Consider the following 17,454-nt stretch of genomic DNA (forward strand, 5'->3'; position numbering starts at 1 on the left):
AGTTTGACTATAACATCAATTTGCTACAACCTAAACCTCTGAAATAAATCAATAATTTACAGCCTAGCAAACACTGCACTCTTGCACAAAATCCCCATTATGCTTGGGAATTGCCAAATACAGCAGAGCCACTTGCTTAGCTTCTTCAAGAGCATTGCAACAATTTCAGAGAGCAGGTATTTTCATTCATGCAAGATGAAGGCATGTAAAACCACACAAATAATGACATCAAATGAGGCTTTGATTAGGAGTCAGTGACATGATCCTGTTGAAATATTAGCGTTTGGTGTGTTCAACATGTTTCAAATTTTAAATGATTCAAGCAAGTTACACTGCCTAGAATTTTGGTGTTGAGGGAAGCACACTTTAATAAAGAAGGGAGCTAGTCAGGGCTTGGTGCCAATCAGCTTCGATCAGTTATGTTGCAAACACATCAGATGCTCTCATTGTGAGATGCAAGAGGGAACATGCTTGATATTTTCCACTTTGCTGCTGCATTCTCCTGTGAATTCATATGAGGCAAGTGCTAATTCTCTCATGGTTCCTACAGTGTGTTACTTAAAATAAAAGAAACATGCCCATTCTTTTTTCTGGCATGAGCAAATCATAGGCCTACATTTTCGAAAAGTGTCCACTAATTTTGGGTGCCTCAGGAAGATGACATGCTTGTGGTACACAAAATAATTAAAAGGATAGAGAGGGTAAATTGAGTATTCATGTTTATCCTTTCACATACTACAAGAACAAGGTGAAATTCAATTAATTTGAAAGGTGGCAAGTTAAAAACTAATGAAAGGAAATGCCTTTCTCACATATGCCTCATTAACCTGTGGAATAGGATTTAAACAGTCATCTGATAACAAGGAAGGTCATCTCATGGATTAGTAACTAGTTAAAAGACAGGAAACAAAGGATAGTAATAGACAGTTTTCAGACTGGAAAGAGGTAAATCATACGATCATAGAAGATTAGAGTTGGAAGGGACCTCAGAAGGTCATCTAGTCCAACCCCCTGGTCAAAGCAGGACCAACAGCAACTAAATCATCCCAGCCAGGGCTTTAAATAGCAGTGTCCCCCAGAGATCTGTACTGGGACCAGTGCTGTTCATCATATTCATAAATAATCTGAAAAAGGGGTAAACAGAGAGGTGGCAGAGTTTGCAGATGATACAAAATTATCAAGATAGTTAAGTCCAAAAGCAGACTGCAAAGACTTAGAAAGGGATCTTTCAAAAGTGGGTGACTGGGCAACAAAATGGCAGATGAAATTCACTGTTGATAAATGCAAAGTAAGGCGTGTTGGAAAACATAATCCCAACTATTCTAAATTAGCTGTCACCACTCAAGAAAGAGATCTTGGAGTCGTGGATAGTTCTCTGAAAACATTTGCTCAGTGTGCAGCAGCAGTCAAAAAAGCTAACAGAATGTTAGGAACCATTAGGAAAGGGATAGATAATAAGACAATAAATATCATAATGCCATTATATAAATCCATCTTACACCCACTCCTTGAATACTGTGCATAGTTCTGGTGTCCTCCCATTGAAAAAAAAAATTAGAGTTGGAAAACTAGAGAGAAGGGCAAAAAAATATGTAAGTGTATGGAACAGCTTCCATATGAGGAGAGATTTAAGACACTTGGGCAGTTCATCTTGGAAAATAAATAACTTAAAGGGGATGTGATAGAGGTCTATAAAATCATGTATGGTGTGGAAAAAGTGCATAAGGAAGTGTTATTTCTTTCACATAGCCCAAGAATCAGGAGTCACCCAATGAAATTAATAGGCAGCAGGTTTAAAACAAACAAAAGAAAATACTTCTTTACACCTTGCACTTGCAACCTGTGGAACTCATTGCCAGTTGATGTTGTGAAGGCCAAAACTATAACTGATTTCAAAAAAGAATTAGACAAGTTCATGGAGGATAGGTTCATCAGTGCTATTAGTGAAGATGGCCAGGGATGCAATCCAATGCTCTGGGTATCCCTAAGCCTCTGAGTGCCAGAGGCTGGCCTAGATACAAGATGGATCATTTGATAATTGCTCTGTTCTGTTCATTCCCTTTGAAGCATCTGGAATTGCCCACTGTTGGAAGACAGGATACTGGGCTAGTTGGACCATTGGTCTGACCCACTATGGCCATTCTTATATTCTTAACTCAGAGCTTTGCACCAGAGCTGGATGGAAAACAGCTTTCCAATTCCATGAATATTTTCAAGAGCAATACTTTTTCCATCTTAAATTGGGATTGGGTTCCTTTTTTATGAATTGGAAAATTGACATTTTTTTCCATTTTAGGTCAATTGAAATGTTTCATTTTGATTTAGATCTTTTTTCTGTCTAATAGCTCATATTTTGAAATGAAAAGTTGTTTTGAACAGAGAACCAGAATTTTCCATTTAAAAAGTGAGAAAATGAATCATTTTTCACAATTTCAGAATTTTTTCTAGACACTTTTTGAGTTGGGAAATTCATTGAACCCGACTCAGTTTTGTTAAGCGTATTGGTTCCAAGGGATGTGGGCAGTCTGGCAGGAAATCAGGCAGACAGGGTGACCAGCCATCTTATTTACCTGCCTGGTTTCCAACAAAAGTTTTGACACAACATGTTCCAGTGAGATGTGTCAATTCCATTGAATCAGCGTTTTCCAACAGAAAACTGTTTCACTGGAAAAAATTTCAATCAGTAACTGAAAACAGAGGCTTATAATGGGAAGTGTTGGAAAACCTTAATAGGTGGTGCTACCAGCCCTGGCTATAATCACAGTCATGACTTTTTATGGTGGAAACCTCATTCAAATTTCCATGAATTTCATTAGAAGACTGCAAAATCTCTCTCTCAATCCCATACTCAGATGATACAGTCCTGTCATGTGAACCATTCTGTTATAATTTTCCCAATACTGTCAGGATTATTCCTTCTGCTTGACATACAAACCTGTGGAATCAAATCAGCAGAAGCCAAGCAAAAACTGCATGCTGTGTCAGTCTAGCTGGGAAGGTAATGGGCATCAGTGCCTTGTTCATGTATGGTAAAAACTGGGTATTTTACTGGAGTTGCCTCAGCAGTTGTTGAGGAAGAAGTCTTTGTATTGTTTGAAGCAAATTTGCTGCAGATTAGAACATGTGGCTATAGATCAATTTATACTCATGCCTGCTGTTAACAGCATCGGCATGCTGTGTGCAAATGGAGCTAACTTGGTAAACACACACTCCAATATCTGAAAATAAGTGAGTGTTGTTGTGAGGATTAATTAATTAGTTAATGTTTGTAAAGTACTTGGAAGATGAAAAGCACCATATCAGCATTCAGTGTACAGGAGCCCAGGCTTCCTGCCGTAACAGAGAGACTGTGATTAATAACAAAGCGTTCCCCCTTCCTGGGCTGTTGGAAGTATTTAACTAAACAAAACACCAGGCACACCAAAGACATTGCTACCTAAAGTCCCAGCTCGGGTGCCACCTCCATCCCCCAAATCACTAAACTATAGTAAATGAACAAAAGGAAACATAATTCCAGACCCTTAGCTGGTGTATATCGGTAGAGATCCATTGCCTTCAGTAATCCCAAGCTGATTGACACGGACACACAGAATCCAAACCACATACAATTTCCTCCTCTTATATATCTGGAGCAAAGTCCTTACTGCAGGCTCTCTGGTTATCACTGTCATCTTTTAGGGGCTCCTCCCCAGAGAAGATCAGGAGGCTACGTACAGTGCTGCATTAACTGGCAGAGAAACAAAGGCTACATGTCAAGCAAACACGGTTGTTTAATCTTTGCTCATCCTGGGTAAAGATCCAAAGCAGTTACAAGTGCATAGTGGGTTTTCATTGTAGGGATCAGCAGGAGGCATGGTGGTGTTGATCCAGTAGACTTCAACAGCTGAAACACGAAAGAACCAATGCACTCCCTCACAAGTATTGGAAAGGCACTGTATTATGGAGAGGAGTCGCCCTTTCATAATTAAGTTTGTAACCACCATTATAAGTTTGACTTTTGCTTGTTGTGGTGAGGTTTTTTGTTTTTCCCTCTAATATGCTAAAAACAAACAATAACAAAACTTCCTGCTTCACATTTTGCTTTAGTGGTACATGTACATGAGATATTTGTGCCAAAATTTATCATCATTTGGATATGCCATTTCTGAGAGATGAGATCTAGGAAAACTAGATGTATATCATGATAGGAAAAGATAAAAAGAATTTGCCTTTTTCTTTTCTTTTCTTTTCTTTTCTTTTTGCTCCAAATTGGCTTAGTCAAGAGATCTCAGAGTTGGATCAGTCAAAAATCTGTTGAAAGATTTAGAGCCCAGGGCTGAATCTGAGAAATTAGACTCTATACCCTTGGACAGAGTTTGGCAGCTTCTAAAATGGTGTGGAGAGTATTTGCATTGTTCTGGACTCTGCATACAGATGTCTGAGGTGCTCATAATCTATGCAACCACTTTAGATTACCTTCTAAACCCTTTGTGGGTTTATCTAAAATTTCTAAGCCCTATATAGATTCCAGTGAGCTGGACTAGACCAAAGACTCATTTTTCTAGCAACCCATCCATATTTGATTTCCCACTTCTCTTCTACACACACTAACCTTTTCCACCCTTAAAGTTCGAAACAGAACAATCTGGTATAAAGTGCTTAAACCAACTGCTCTCTGTTATTGGCAGAACTGACCATATTAAAGAATTTAAGATGGCCATCGGCTTTGTCTCCATAGACTTAGTGAAGGTAAAGTCCAGAACTTAACTTTTTTGAGTTAGTCTTTAAGACTTCGACATACATTTGAAGAGTCTAAGTTCTACAGGTAGCAAGCCAATGGTGAATATATGTTAATTAAGAAGTTGTCATGCAGGATATATTTTAATTAATCAAATTGGCGGTGGTATAATTACCACAATTCGTAGATTCATAGATTTTAAATCCAGAAGGGGCCATTATGATCATCTAGTCAGACTCCCTGCATGACACAGGCCAAAGAACCTCACCCAGTAATTACTGCATTAAGCCCAAAACTTCTGTGTGAGCTATAGCATAGCTTTTGGAAAGACATCCAGCCTTGATTTAAGGACTTCAAGTGTTGGAGAAGCCATTTCATCCCTAGGTAAGTTGTTTCAATAGTTAATTACTCTCACTGTTAAAAATGTGCACTTTATTTCTAGTTATTCTGTTTATATGAGTTCTTCCATGAGATGTTTTTCACGACTGCGTTGTTAGAAAACTAAAAACACCCAGGCACGAACTTCATGGCACAAAGTGGCCCTGATCTGAGTTGTATAACAGTAGCACTTGGAGGTCACAAAGAAATAATAAATAAGAATAATCAGCTTCTCAGCTTTAGCAAAAACCTAAAAACATCCAACTTCATTATGCTGGAATTAACAAATACATATTTTAGCATAACCCTTCAAAGATCATTGAAATTTGACCCTCCACTTCTCCCTCTATCTACCACCATCAGCCCCTCAAAAAGCACTGGAAAGCCAGGTCATTCTAAATCTCTAGACTGGCCCTATGCATACTCAGACTAATAGTGGATAGAAATCTGTTCATTTGGGGGTGAGGAGGGTAGCAAAATATTGTTTGGCAAACCTGCCCAAAACTAATGCAGCCACCTGTGACGATAAAAATGAGCTACAGAGTGTTTTCCCCCCCTTTGTTTTATAACACCACCTCTTTCCCTTTTCTTCTCTGGCCTTCCGGTATTCATCCTGAGCCTCAATCTGAGTTTTGGGGGCTTAAAGGAGGGCCATGTTATGTGGATAAGGGGCACCTAGACAGAAGCAACAAGGGAGTGGCATGTCTTTGAGGGAACATCTACAATACAGTAAACGATGCCTGACACAGCAGCAGTTGGCCTAAGTCAATGGTTCAGGCTGCAGGGCTAAAGTGGCAGCACGGACGTTCGGGCTCAGGGTGGAGCCCAGGCTCTGAAACCCCATGTGGGGAGTGAATCTCAGAGCTTTGAGTCTCAGTGCAACAGGATTTTTGTTGCCTTGTAGATGTACGTTGCCTTCTGATGCTACTCTTTATGGACCTCCTGCCTGCTTGCTCAGAGCCATGCCTACAGTTAAAATCTAGCCCATAAGAAGGGCCCAATTCTTTCACCCACTACTACTTTGAGTATTCTGCAAATTATTCTGCAAATCATCCCATTGATTTAAACTGGAGTACTTGTGAATAAAATTACTACACAAGGAGCCAGGTGAGTTTCTAAATAGTCGAGTGCAAGAGTGTGCTTGAATTTATGTATACGACAATAAGAAGCTGATGTGATTAACCAGTTAGTCTCTCAGTAACTCAGCCCTGTTTTCTTCTCCATCTGACAGGCAAGCCATCAGATTAAATTTAATGCCATGTGTTTATTTTTCTTGTAACGATATTAGTTTTGTTTATATTTCTAGTCATTATGAGGTAGTAACAACCTTGCAGAGTATTTGTATTCACATTTTAAGAAATGAGGATTTAGCAGAAACCCAACCAAGTGTCACCCAATACACAGTATTTTACTTGAGGGAAATAGCAGTTAAAAAGAAAAAGACAAAAGCAAGCTCAATTACAGTCCTTAAAGAAAATTAAGTTTAAAGTTGAGCTTCTGAGTTTTTGAGCTACCAGTAGTTTCCTGGAAGTCACTACTTGAAATGAGTTTTGGGAAATCAAGTTAGTATTGACTTAGTCCATAATGATTGGCTATTGCATTTTTGTTTGTTTGGTTGCTTGGTTGTTGTAGAAGGTTGATTAAATTATTTTGAACAAGTTCCAGGTCTACATCCTTATCTAAGGTCATTTGTGAATAGACCCCTAACACACTGAAAAGTATTTCAGAGAGTAAATAATCCCTGAAGCCTGAAGCATGTTGTTGTGCTCATTATAAATGACAAATACATTGAATTTGGATCCTGGTCTTTAATATACATCTCTTCTTTGTTTATACCAGCCATTTTCCTGGGCTAAGTAGCCCCCAGAGATAGTTGCTCGGATTTCTGTAAGATGGAATAAAAGGTAATTTTGGCTACGGTTTAATGAAAGAGATTGTTAGGGTTAAAGAAATCGAGGGTAATGAGTACTGGGCAACTGTGCTTCAGAGATTGATTTCAGTATTCGTCTGCTGCCCCCACCACCTGACTGACTATTCTTATTTGTTATTTATTTGTATAACAGAAGCACTTAGAGTTCAACAATAAGATCAGGGCCACATTGTGCCATGCACTGTACAAACAAATAGTAAAGGACAGTCCCTGCCCCAAAGAGCTTACAGGGAAAATGGACAAGACAGGCAAAGAGTGAGAGGGGAAACAGAGGTGAGGAGACTTGTGCAAAGTCGCCCAGCAGGCCAGTAACAGAGCTGGGAATAGAATTCAATTCTCCTTAGGCCCTGTGCAGGGATCTATCCAATGGACTATGATGCCCTTGATTTAGTTGAATTGCAGTAGCTCTCAAAGGCCCCAATCTCCTACCAGATTTGGAATTCGTATAGAAACTCGGTGGGGTCTTAATTAAACAGGAACCCTATGGGGCCCAGGTTAAATATGTAATGGAAGGACACTACATTCACAGCTTATTGCTCTAGCCATGTTTTAGTGCAACCCACAGGGGAGAGGAAATTTGTTTCCTAACATTTTCAGCTCTGTCGATGATCCCCTTTAGATCTTTAAGTTATAGACAAATCCTCCTGAGTCTGCTTCCAAAGCGGATTGAAGCATCAGGAGTGATTTAGTTGAGTTAATGTGGTGAAAAGCAGCAAACCTGTATCAGGTTTTCTGTTGAGCTTTTTACTGATTTATCTTAAGCTTCTGTCTCAGGTAGAGTGAAAATCATAAAGTTAACGCCTTACAGTTTAGCTGTAATATGACTTTTTTTTAAAATTATGCAGGGTTTTTTTGAGCTTGCATAACGAGAAGGAATATTTTCATGGTGAATGTGCTGATTTACTCTGTAGCAATCTGAATATATTACTGATAAACTACATTTAGTGCCATCCCACAAACAAGGTGGATTTGGAAATTTCTCTCTTTTTCCAAGTGTGGCTTGGAACATGGGGTTAAATGTACAGCAAATCTCAGCTAAAGGAAGAAGGAATATTTCAGTTTGTTAAAAGTTAATCATTTTAATTAGTGGCAATTAATCCTGTTGAAACCAAAAATCTGGGATTACACAGTGTAAGCCAATGCATTTTTAATTTATTTATTTGTACTACATTAGTGCCTAGATGCAGAGCTTTGTTTTGGTTGGTCTTGTGATCAGTACAGCTCACATGGAAAGTGACAATATCTTCCTTGAAGAGCTTACAGTCTAAATAGACAATACAGGCAAAGGGTAGGAAAAAGGAATGGGGAAAGGGATACAAGATCGGGAATAGGAGCATATGGAAATTCAGGTTCCAATTCACCAACCTACTTAATTGATTTGCAGTCATCAGTTAGGCATGTGCTGAAATATCTTGCTCAGGGCCTACAAGACTTATCTAGGGTCCCAAAGGGAGTCTGTGGCACAGCTGAAAACTGAACCCAGATCTCCTGTGTCCTCTAGTGCCTTAATCCCAACATAGTCTATACTCCCCCCTTCCCCACTACCATTTACAGTAGTAACAACAATGGGAGAGCAGTTTCAAGAGGTAGTTTTTTTAAAATTTCTTCACAGTAGAGTGAGCATGCATTAAAGCAAATACGATTCCTTTTGCTTTAGGTATAAATACAATTTCATTGCCTATACTAAGGGTGGAGTGTGGTCAATAAATAGCCCAATTGCCTTGTCTTGCATATTGTGCAGTGGTTGTCTTTGTACATGCACAGTGAAGTTTTATGGGTATGGGGGTTGTATAATGGTAAATATCTATGCCACGGTGGCTATATAGTTGCTTTCCCTGATTTAAGCGTATTTTGAACTTGATAGTGTGGAAACCTCATATTTTTCAGTTCTTTGGCTTCATTTTCCTTTCACAAGGTTCTGACTTAATTAGAATCATTGAGCAGCACAGAGCCACATATTTTCTGTGAGGAAAAGCTACAGGAAGAGAATGGATTTTTATTTATAGATCTCGCTCAACCTCTACATTCCACCAGGAGTATGAAATTGGTGACCAAAATGAAGAGGATTAAGAATGCAGGAGTCAAGAACTTTCACATAACTATGCATTTCAAATAACTATGCATTGTTTCAAGTGTAACTGAAGTCTCTCTCTCAGAGTTCTATCATCACAAGAGGGGACCAGTTTTGCAAAGAGATTGGAAAGAGGTCTGAGAGCATGAGGGAAAGGGAGAACACACACACGGTAGGTAGGAGACATCCAACAAACAAATTATTTGAGGATTCACACCACAGTTTGCATCCTCAAAGGCTCTGGAGAAGATTTTCATACACATCCAAACTATACAGGGATTCTTTTTGTGATTTGCCATCTCTGATTCCTAATCATTTGACATCTATCCCACTCTCTAGTCCTCACCAAATACAGGCATCAGCCATTTGAATATCATATGAGCCATTAATCTGAGGAGAGATCTCAGATTCCCAGGTAATATACTAAATAGCTGATCTTATACTGTCTCTGGAAGTGCCCAGTTGTGAGCTTGTTACACTGCTATAATACACCAACGTGTACTAGATAAAGACCACTTGGACCTCACTTGATACAAGCAGCATATAAATGATAACAGTTTTTCTTAGATGATAACAAATCTAGAGTCTTTTCCTGAGCAGAAAAGAAAGAGCAGGTATATTTCAGATGACAGATGTGTACTATTCTGGGTGCTCTCTTGCCATTTAGTAATGCATCCGGTGACCTTTCGCCATAGCATCTTACTGTTTTATTTCCCTAGATTAAAACCTATGATCATAGCCAAACCTATTACTTAGTTTTCTCTCTTCCCTTATCATTTTTCCTTTCCCTGGGCGAAGGCTTCTTTAGTCTGTCTTTTTTGTTTTGTTTTATAACCAATAACAGGCCAGGTGCTTGCTGCGAGAGCTGAGCAAATTCTTTGCTGCAAGTAATACTTATTGCAGATTTAGCTGACATTCAAAATCAAAGAGGTGTATTTGTGCGATGCCCCAAATTCTAATGAAGAGCAATTAGCAAGGGACAGGATGAACTTGTCTGAATCAAACTGATTTCTGAACTTGGACAAATGGTTATGAAAACTATTTTTCTTCTTCGAGTGCTTGCTCATGTCCATTCCACTATAGGTGAGTGCACGCTTCCGTGCACGGTTACCCGGAACATTTTTTCCCCTTAGCAGATCCCGTAGGGCCAGCTCTGGCGCCCCCTGGAGGCTCCCCGCACATGCCGCAGCATATGAGGCTCAGCCAGCTCTATGCCTCCTCAGTTCCTTCTTTCCGCCCATGACAGTAGCTGGAACTAGGCTTGTTCTCAGCAAGTACTATTCCCTTTGTTTGGACTTGTTTTGTATTCTGAGTTTAGTTTTAGTTAGTTAAGTAGTTGTTAAGTGTAGTCAGAGATAAGGCAGTCCCTGCTGGGACTTCGCTTGGCCGGGCCATGCCCCAGTCGCAGGGTGTATGTATATATATAATATATTTTTAAGCCTGATGTTTTCAAAAGGGTGTAAGGAATCAAGACACCCACGCAGGATATTTAAAAAGTGCTTCAGGAAGGCAGTTGGGGAGAAGATTTTCAAAGGCACAAATGACAGTTAGGCACTAAACTCCTATTGACTTTGATTGAGAGTTAGGCACCTAACTGCCAGTTGTGCCTTTGAAATTCTCCTCTCAATTCTTGTTGACTAAGTCAAAATTTTGAAAAATACTAGCCTAAACTTAAGTTCCTAAATCATTTTAGTCACCAAAGGGGCTTGTGCTTCTAAGTCACTTAAGCACTTTTGAAAATCCCACATTTAGGTGTCACAATATGGATTTTGGAAACTAAAAAACTTGAAAATTTTGCTCTAAGCACCTTTGAAAATGTCCCCATTGGTGCCTAATCCTCTTAGGCCACTTTGAAAATTTCTGCCTTAAAACAGATGCCAGTACAATCAGCATCTCATTGTGGCTAACAACATTCTGTGGATTTCAGCACCGAACTCTCTCAGGTCATTTGAGAAATCCCAGCTTATAGTGTTTGTCGGAGGCATAAGAATGACTAGACAGAATCCTGTGGCTCTCATCAAGGAAGTAGGTTGGGTGCCTGTATTAACTGAAGTCAATAATACCTTATGTCTTGTCCTTAGAAATAAAGAAAGGGGCTTTGTAGACTGACTCTTGGAATAGACTTTATTTGATTGTTATGGCAAGTGTCAAATCTATTGAATAATGCAGATAATTGTGTAGGTATTTGAAGTAGAAAATAATGTATGATTAATGGCAACTCTAGTAGTTAGTTTTCTTGTTCCTGCATTTGCAGGGTTTTTCTTAGCTGAGTGTGCTTCAAGTGCTACTCTGTCTTTAGAAGCAAAAACAGGTCCAAAAAACAAGACTTCAGCAAGCACTGGATGACGTTTTTATCCAACCTTAATTTTTTTTTAAAAAGGCCCATATTACTGAATTCTAAACAATTGAAATCCTTTACAATCTGCAGTCTCTTTGGGCAGGGACTGCCTCTTAAGTGTTTGTACAGTGTCTAAACTATGGGGATCCAATTGCAGTGGGACCGTTAGCTATTAGTCTAATATAAAATGAGTAGGTTCTATTATACTTCCATCCTCGCAGATTACTTTGTCCTTTGCAAATGTCTGACCCTTCCTCAGCATTATTTGTAATGTGTGAGCCTAAGATTTATTGATCCCAGTTGCACCTTTTGAACATGATGATAATAGAAATGAGAGATTTTATTCAAATCTTGGAACGTTTTTGTTCAAGGCTGTCAGCCCTGATTGTTATATAATAGTGACAGGAAACAGGAACCAGCGTGAGGATCTGTGGGTTTTGAACCTCGGCCTGTGTATCCCCAGGCAGCCTGCGCAGCCTGGCTGCCACCTGGCCATTTGCTAATAAATGCTGGGCTAATGGAACCCTGGCCCCACCAGAGGCACCACCCTCGGTTGTCCTGATTGGGTGAGCTTCAAGCCTCACCGATTGGTCCAGCTGTGCTATTTAAGCCAGAAGGAGGCACAGAAAGTTTTCAGTGCAACTGAGTGAATTCCTGGCTGGCTGCTATTTTGGACCCTGCCTTCTTGCTGACATGTTCCTGCTCTGCTCCTACTCACTGACTCTTGGCTCCAGTGCTGACTCTTGGCTCGACTCCTGATTCTGACCGACTCTGGCTCTGACTGTTAGGTCTGACAAACCAAGCCCCAGTCATGACAGCCAGGACTTGAGGATTTTATTACAGAGTCTGTCACCAACTGATGGTGTAAATGTGAACAAGCAGCAACTTCTCAGTTTTCTGTTTACCCATCCACAAAACGGGGCTATCGCAGATCTCCATCACACAAATATGATGAGGCTTACTATGGTTTTTTTTGGAAAGTGCTTTGAGCTGCTCAGCTGAAGACCCACTCTGGATTTTTAATATTTGATGGTAGCTGTTTTGTATATTTTAAAACTGTGTATTAATTGCTTATTCAGTTCCATCAACATCATCAATGGGAGAGGAAGTTATAATTAACCGTTACAAAGTTTTAGCATGAGGCAATAATTCCAAATGTAGGATTATTTGCTCCTCTCCACATCGTGCCGGGAAGGAGAAAAAGAGTGAAACCTCATGGGAAACGTTATCATTTGGACCAGGCACAGGTGTTGGCTGTGCATCGTGACTGCCCCACCACCACCGTGAGACTGGTAATAAGCTTTGTCACAATGGAGAGGCTTGTGCAGGGGAAGAGGGAGCATTTAGTAGGCTTCCTGCTATAGCCAACTAGCGTTCAGGCAGCAAATTGTTACACTGTAGCATTAACTGCGCCTCAGAGCGGGAAGCAGAGCAAAGCCATAGTCGCAGAGTAAGCTCCAGCAGTTAGCCAGCTGTGCTATTTGGGAGAGCTGGAAGAATTACCTTAGTGAATGCAGATACCTGTGGGGCAGAAGATAGATATTCCCATCTACCCGTAGGCTCTGAGTCGATAATATACCGTGCCTGTGCCCTTTATGCATGGCCCTACTCACATGACAGTAAAATATTAAACACACTTTCTGCATGCTGAAATAGAGTGAGTTGTGAGTGTAAGCTTTCTCCATCCACAGAAGGGGAAGGACATATACCTCACTCTGGGAGTGTACAGAACCAAAGCATGTCAGTATATGCCTTTAGATTTCACAGGCTCTCACACCCAGACACCTAGAATTGTTTTCAGTTAAAAAACTATCAACCTCTTTCCCACAAAGCCGTCTATTTAAAGTACTTGCATCTGGTTTATAAACACAGACAAAAATAATCATAAGCATGTTTTGCGATGAAATGAAATTGAAGAAAACGCTTGGCATCCTAAAAAATCCCACATTAGCACTGACATTCTAGAATATCATTCAAATATGAATTAACTGGCATTTGTAGTTATGTCACACATTTGCTTATTTTGTCTTACTAAGTAAAGTTTTTCAGTGGTTTGAAGATAAGATCCATAAATTAAATTGGGTGGGGAAAAAAAGAAAGATCTAATGTAATGTTGCATGGGGACTATGCAAATTATGTTTAAATCGGAATGACACTACAAATTTATTTCTCTAGGTGATAATATTAAATACCAAGGCACCGAACAGTCATAATAGAAGCTCTTAGGGAAATAAAAACATGTATATTTCAGGGGAAATGATGTGCAAGGGAAACAGCCACTGTGATTTGGTGTAGAGATTTTAAGAAAAAGGCCAAAACGTGTGGTTTATGTTTTACTACACAGGATTTTATTTTAAGCAGGAAAATATTATTCTTTTCAAAAGCTAGTTCAGTGCATTTCATTTAGAGATGTAGGCCATATCCTCAGTTGATATAAATTGGTGTCGTTCCACTGAAGACATGGAACAATGCAGATTTATCAGTGGAGAATCAACAGATTTTAAGAATGTATGATAAATCTCTAACCATATTTCAAAAAGAGATTGTAGTTTGTATGGTATTTCTGCCAAATTAGGGCCAGTAGTCCTCACTTAGGCAAAACTCGTGTTGAAATTAACCAGAATTTTGCATCAGTACTAAGACTGATAAGATTTAGGCCAAGATTCTTCCATTAAGTTATGCTGATTTACAGCAGCTGAGAATCTGGCCCCTCATCTTTAGTAATTCTGATAAAATGCTGAGCCTGGTGCACCGACTGCTCCCCCTGTTGCTGGAAGCCTCTACAATATTAGATCTCCAATGACGAGCCATCTCTAAGGAGCTGAGCTGCTTCTGTCACAATAGTGACGTATCCTAGGATTTAGCGATGGAAAAACATTATTGGCAATCCCAGGAATTCAAACGTCATAAATCAGGCCCCCCAAAAATTAGGAGATTATTTTAAAAATCATGATATTCTTAAAACTGAGTTATTTGTCTTCCGGTTGTTGAGCTTTTAGGGTGTATGGCAATGCTTAATTTGTGCCAGGGTTTGCCATGGTTGAGCCCCAGCACCACTGAGCTTGGCAGTTCATAGCCCTGGCACATCTGGGCTTGCTGCATCTGTTATGAAAGTAAAAAATAAACAAATACATTTCTTGAGCCCCGGCACCTCTTTCAGTACAAATTACTCACTGGTTTGTGAGTTTGAGCTTTTCTCCCAACCACGGGCGGGAGGGGGGGCAGGCTAGCATTTTAGTTTTTTAATTATTTAATTAAAACTAGGATTCTCCTATAATCACATGACTCCAGGAACTGGGGGTTTAGAAAAGCACACCCAATATTGTGTGTGTTGTTTAGTATGTTTGTATTGCAGTAGTGCCTACAGGCCCCTGCCATGGAGCAGGACCCAACTATGCTGTACAAACACAGAACAAGAACAAAAGTTCCCTGTCTCAAATTTGGCAACATTAGCAAAGTCCTGCATGTATTTATTACATCCCATTAGTACATCTCCCTGCTAATGCAAGCTTGTACATTTCCTAGTGTTTTTGATGTACGAAAACACTATATTTTCTAGTGTTTCATCCATTTTTAAATGCCACAATCAATTAGCAAATAAAACAGCTTCCCAAGTGATTTAAGTAAGTGAGAATGTTTTGGTTGTTTCATAATAAGAAAAGGCTACAGTCCAAACACCATTTCCCCTCGTTTGGCCCTTTGTATGTTAATTCATTTCTTAGTTGTCCTAGATACCAATTACCTTTGAAAGCTGCCTTCAATAATACAAAAAAGTAAGGGATTATTTTTTTTCTTTTTCTCCTGAACATGTGAGGAGAAACTGAACACCCCCTTAAGAAAACAAATGTCAGAAAGACCTTTTTTTGGTGGCGTGAGGGGGATGGGAGGGGGGAATATTGAGCCAACTGCTGAGTCACTACTTATGTTAGGAGCCTTCAGTAACCCAGAAAGCTTGTCAAAGTCAAGAAATGCTTTGCTGCCATAGCATATCTGCCTGGGCTATCGTGAGAAAGCTTCCTGACAAATTTTTTGGCAGAAACAAGACAATTAAGAAACTGACTTTAGATTGTGAGCTGTTAACTTGAGCACTGAGCACAGAGGAGCAGGTAACTTGTAAATGTCACAGTCAAACCAGATATTTGTTAGTTTAAACTGATACACTTCAGCCTCCCAGTAAGTAGTGAGAAAATATTTCCTATCACTTGAGAACTGCAGTAAGTTGGACTAAGCACTAAAAATATACTCTTTAGCTAATTCTCTTGCACAGGCAAAGGGAGGGGTGAGATGAAGTATTCATGTTTTTTCCCCCAATCACTGTGCTGTTATCATTCTTATTTTACAGTTAAATCAGTTTGTGGAACATTAAAGCGTAATTGGCCAAACCACTTTGCATGCTATATACAGGAAGGATACTCTAGTGGTGGGGTGCCAGCTTGGTTTAGGAGACCTAGATTCAGTTCCCTACTCTGCCTCAGACATTCTGCATAACCGCGGGTAAATCATTTAATTTTTCTGTGCCTCTTTTCCCTAGCTGTAAAATATCCTTTCCTATCTCACAACAGTGTTGTATTTATCCTCACTTTAAAGATTGTTTCACGTTCAGATACTACATAGCGGGGTGGGGGAAAGCGCTATAAGTATATACCTAGAATTCTAGATAGTTAGCAAAAACTCAGATTATAGGGAAGAGCCTTAGCTGGTGTAAATTGGCATAACTCCATTTACTTCTGCTGATTTACACCATCTGGGAATGCAGCCCTGCATAATTGCTGCTCAGACCTTAGTGTGAATGCAGAGAGTTTCACCAACCCAAAAAATACAGAGTCATCAATCTAAATGGTGACCATGGTCATTCACCTTCTTTCCTCCACTTTATTGGTGATTCTGAGTCTTGTAACTTTTTCATTTTATTGGCAATTGAGACGGCATTTGTACTGTGAGCCAATAGCCTGTCCCAGGGATCTGAGGAGATTAAAATTCACTGACACACACAGCTCTCTTACAGTGAAAGAAATAAAATTATATAGCAACATGTTTGTGTTGGTAACTTCTCCTCCTGGTAGGTAATGTTGTCCGGTTTGCTTGCTGTGAAACAGTGAAAATGAAATGCGAATAAGAAGCATAGACCTTTCAAACATATTTTTCCTCTCTGATTTAATGTGTAGGGTGTGTGACTTGGTCCTGATTCAACAAGATGCGCAATCATGTGCCTTACTCGAAGCTGAGAAGTCCACGGACTTCACAGACTGCTCATCTGTCTACAATTAGGTATGTGTTCAAGTACCTTGGCCTTTAGTTTTATCATAGCTTAGGAGGGAGGAAAATAAAGCACTTTTCAAGAAAAAAGATTGTTTCTTCTTATTAGTTTACTAATTACAGAAAGTTTATCAAGAGAATAGGAGGAGTCATAGAATGATTCAATCTCCAGAGATGAAAAAGACTCACAGGTCACTTTGCTAGCAGTCTGATCTACGTCTCTTTATTAGAAAAGCACCATTGCATCTATATAGAAAATATCACTCAAAGAAAACAATTAAACATAAAGACATGACTTAACCTACCAAAACCACAACCATGATCCACTCTGGACCAAAGTGTTGTTTTTGGACCATACATAGAGCTCCTATTAGTTATCCACAGGAATTGCATGCACAGACTTTGGTAGAAATTGGATCAGGTCCTAATTTCAAACCAAAGTGAAATTAAAAAGCAAACCCACTCATAAAAAAGCATAAAATGCCAGGGTTGAGGATTATTTTTAATCTCCTCTTTAGTTTTAGCATTAATTTGGAATCACCTATCTTTTTTTATTTTTAGCCAACATCCTTGATGTTGTTTAATTGCAATTTGTGAACCAAGCTCCCAAATATTGTTGCCTTAATAGAACATCTTAATCCTGTCTTTGGTTGCTCATACTAGAGGCATGTAGACAAACTTAAAAAAAAAGAATTTACATTTTTAAGTGCCGATATAGGTATGCTGTGTGTTGTTTGAAAATTGGCTCTCTGGGTGAATATGAC

General features: G+C 39.4%; 1 long non-coding RNA gene across 2 annotated transcripts in view; it reads left to right on the forward strand.

The window, feature by feature from the left end:
* The window catches only part of LOC137145692 (uncharacterized), a 66,235-nt gene that overhangs the window by 29,847 nt on the left and 18,934 nt on the right, over window positions 1–17,454 (forward strand). For both annotated transcript variants that reach the window (XR_010917728.1, XR_010917727.1), the window contains exon 2: window positions 16,600–16,702. This is a non-coding gene — a long non-coding RNA (uncharacterized lncRNA). The remainder of the gene's footprint in view (window positions 1–16,599; window positions 16,703–17,454) is intronic.

The sequence above is a fragment of the Emydura macquarii genome, unplaced genomic scaffold (assembly GCF_026122565.2).
Source record: "Emydura macquarii macquarii isolate MOO-44397 ecotype Brisbane River unplaced genomic scaffold, CSIRO-AGI_Emac_v2 contig_3603, whole genome shotgun sequence".
Classification (NCBI taxonomy): Eukaryota; Metazoa; Chordata; order Testudines; family Chelidae; genus Emydura; species Emydura macquarii.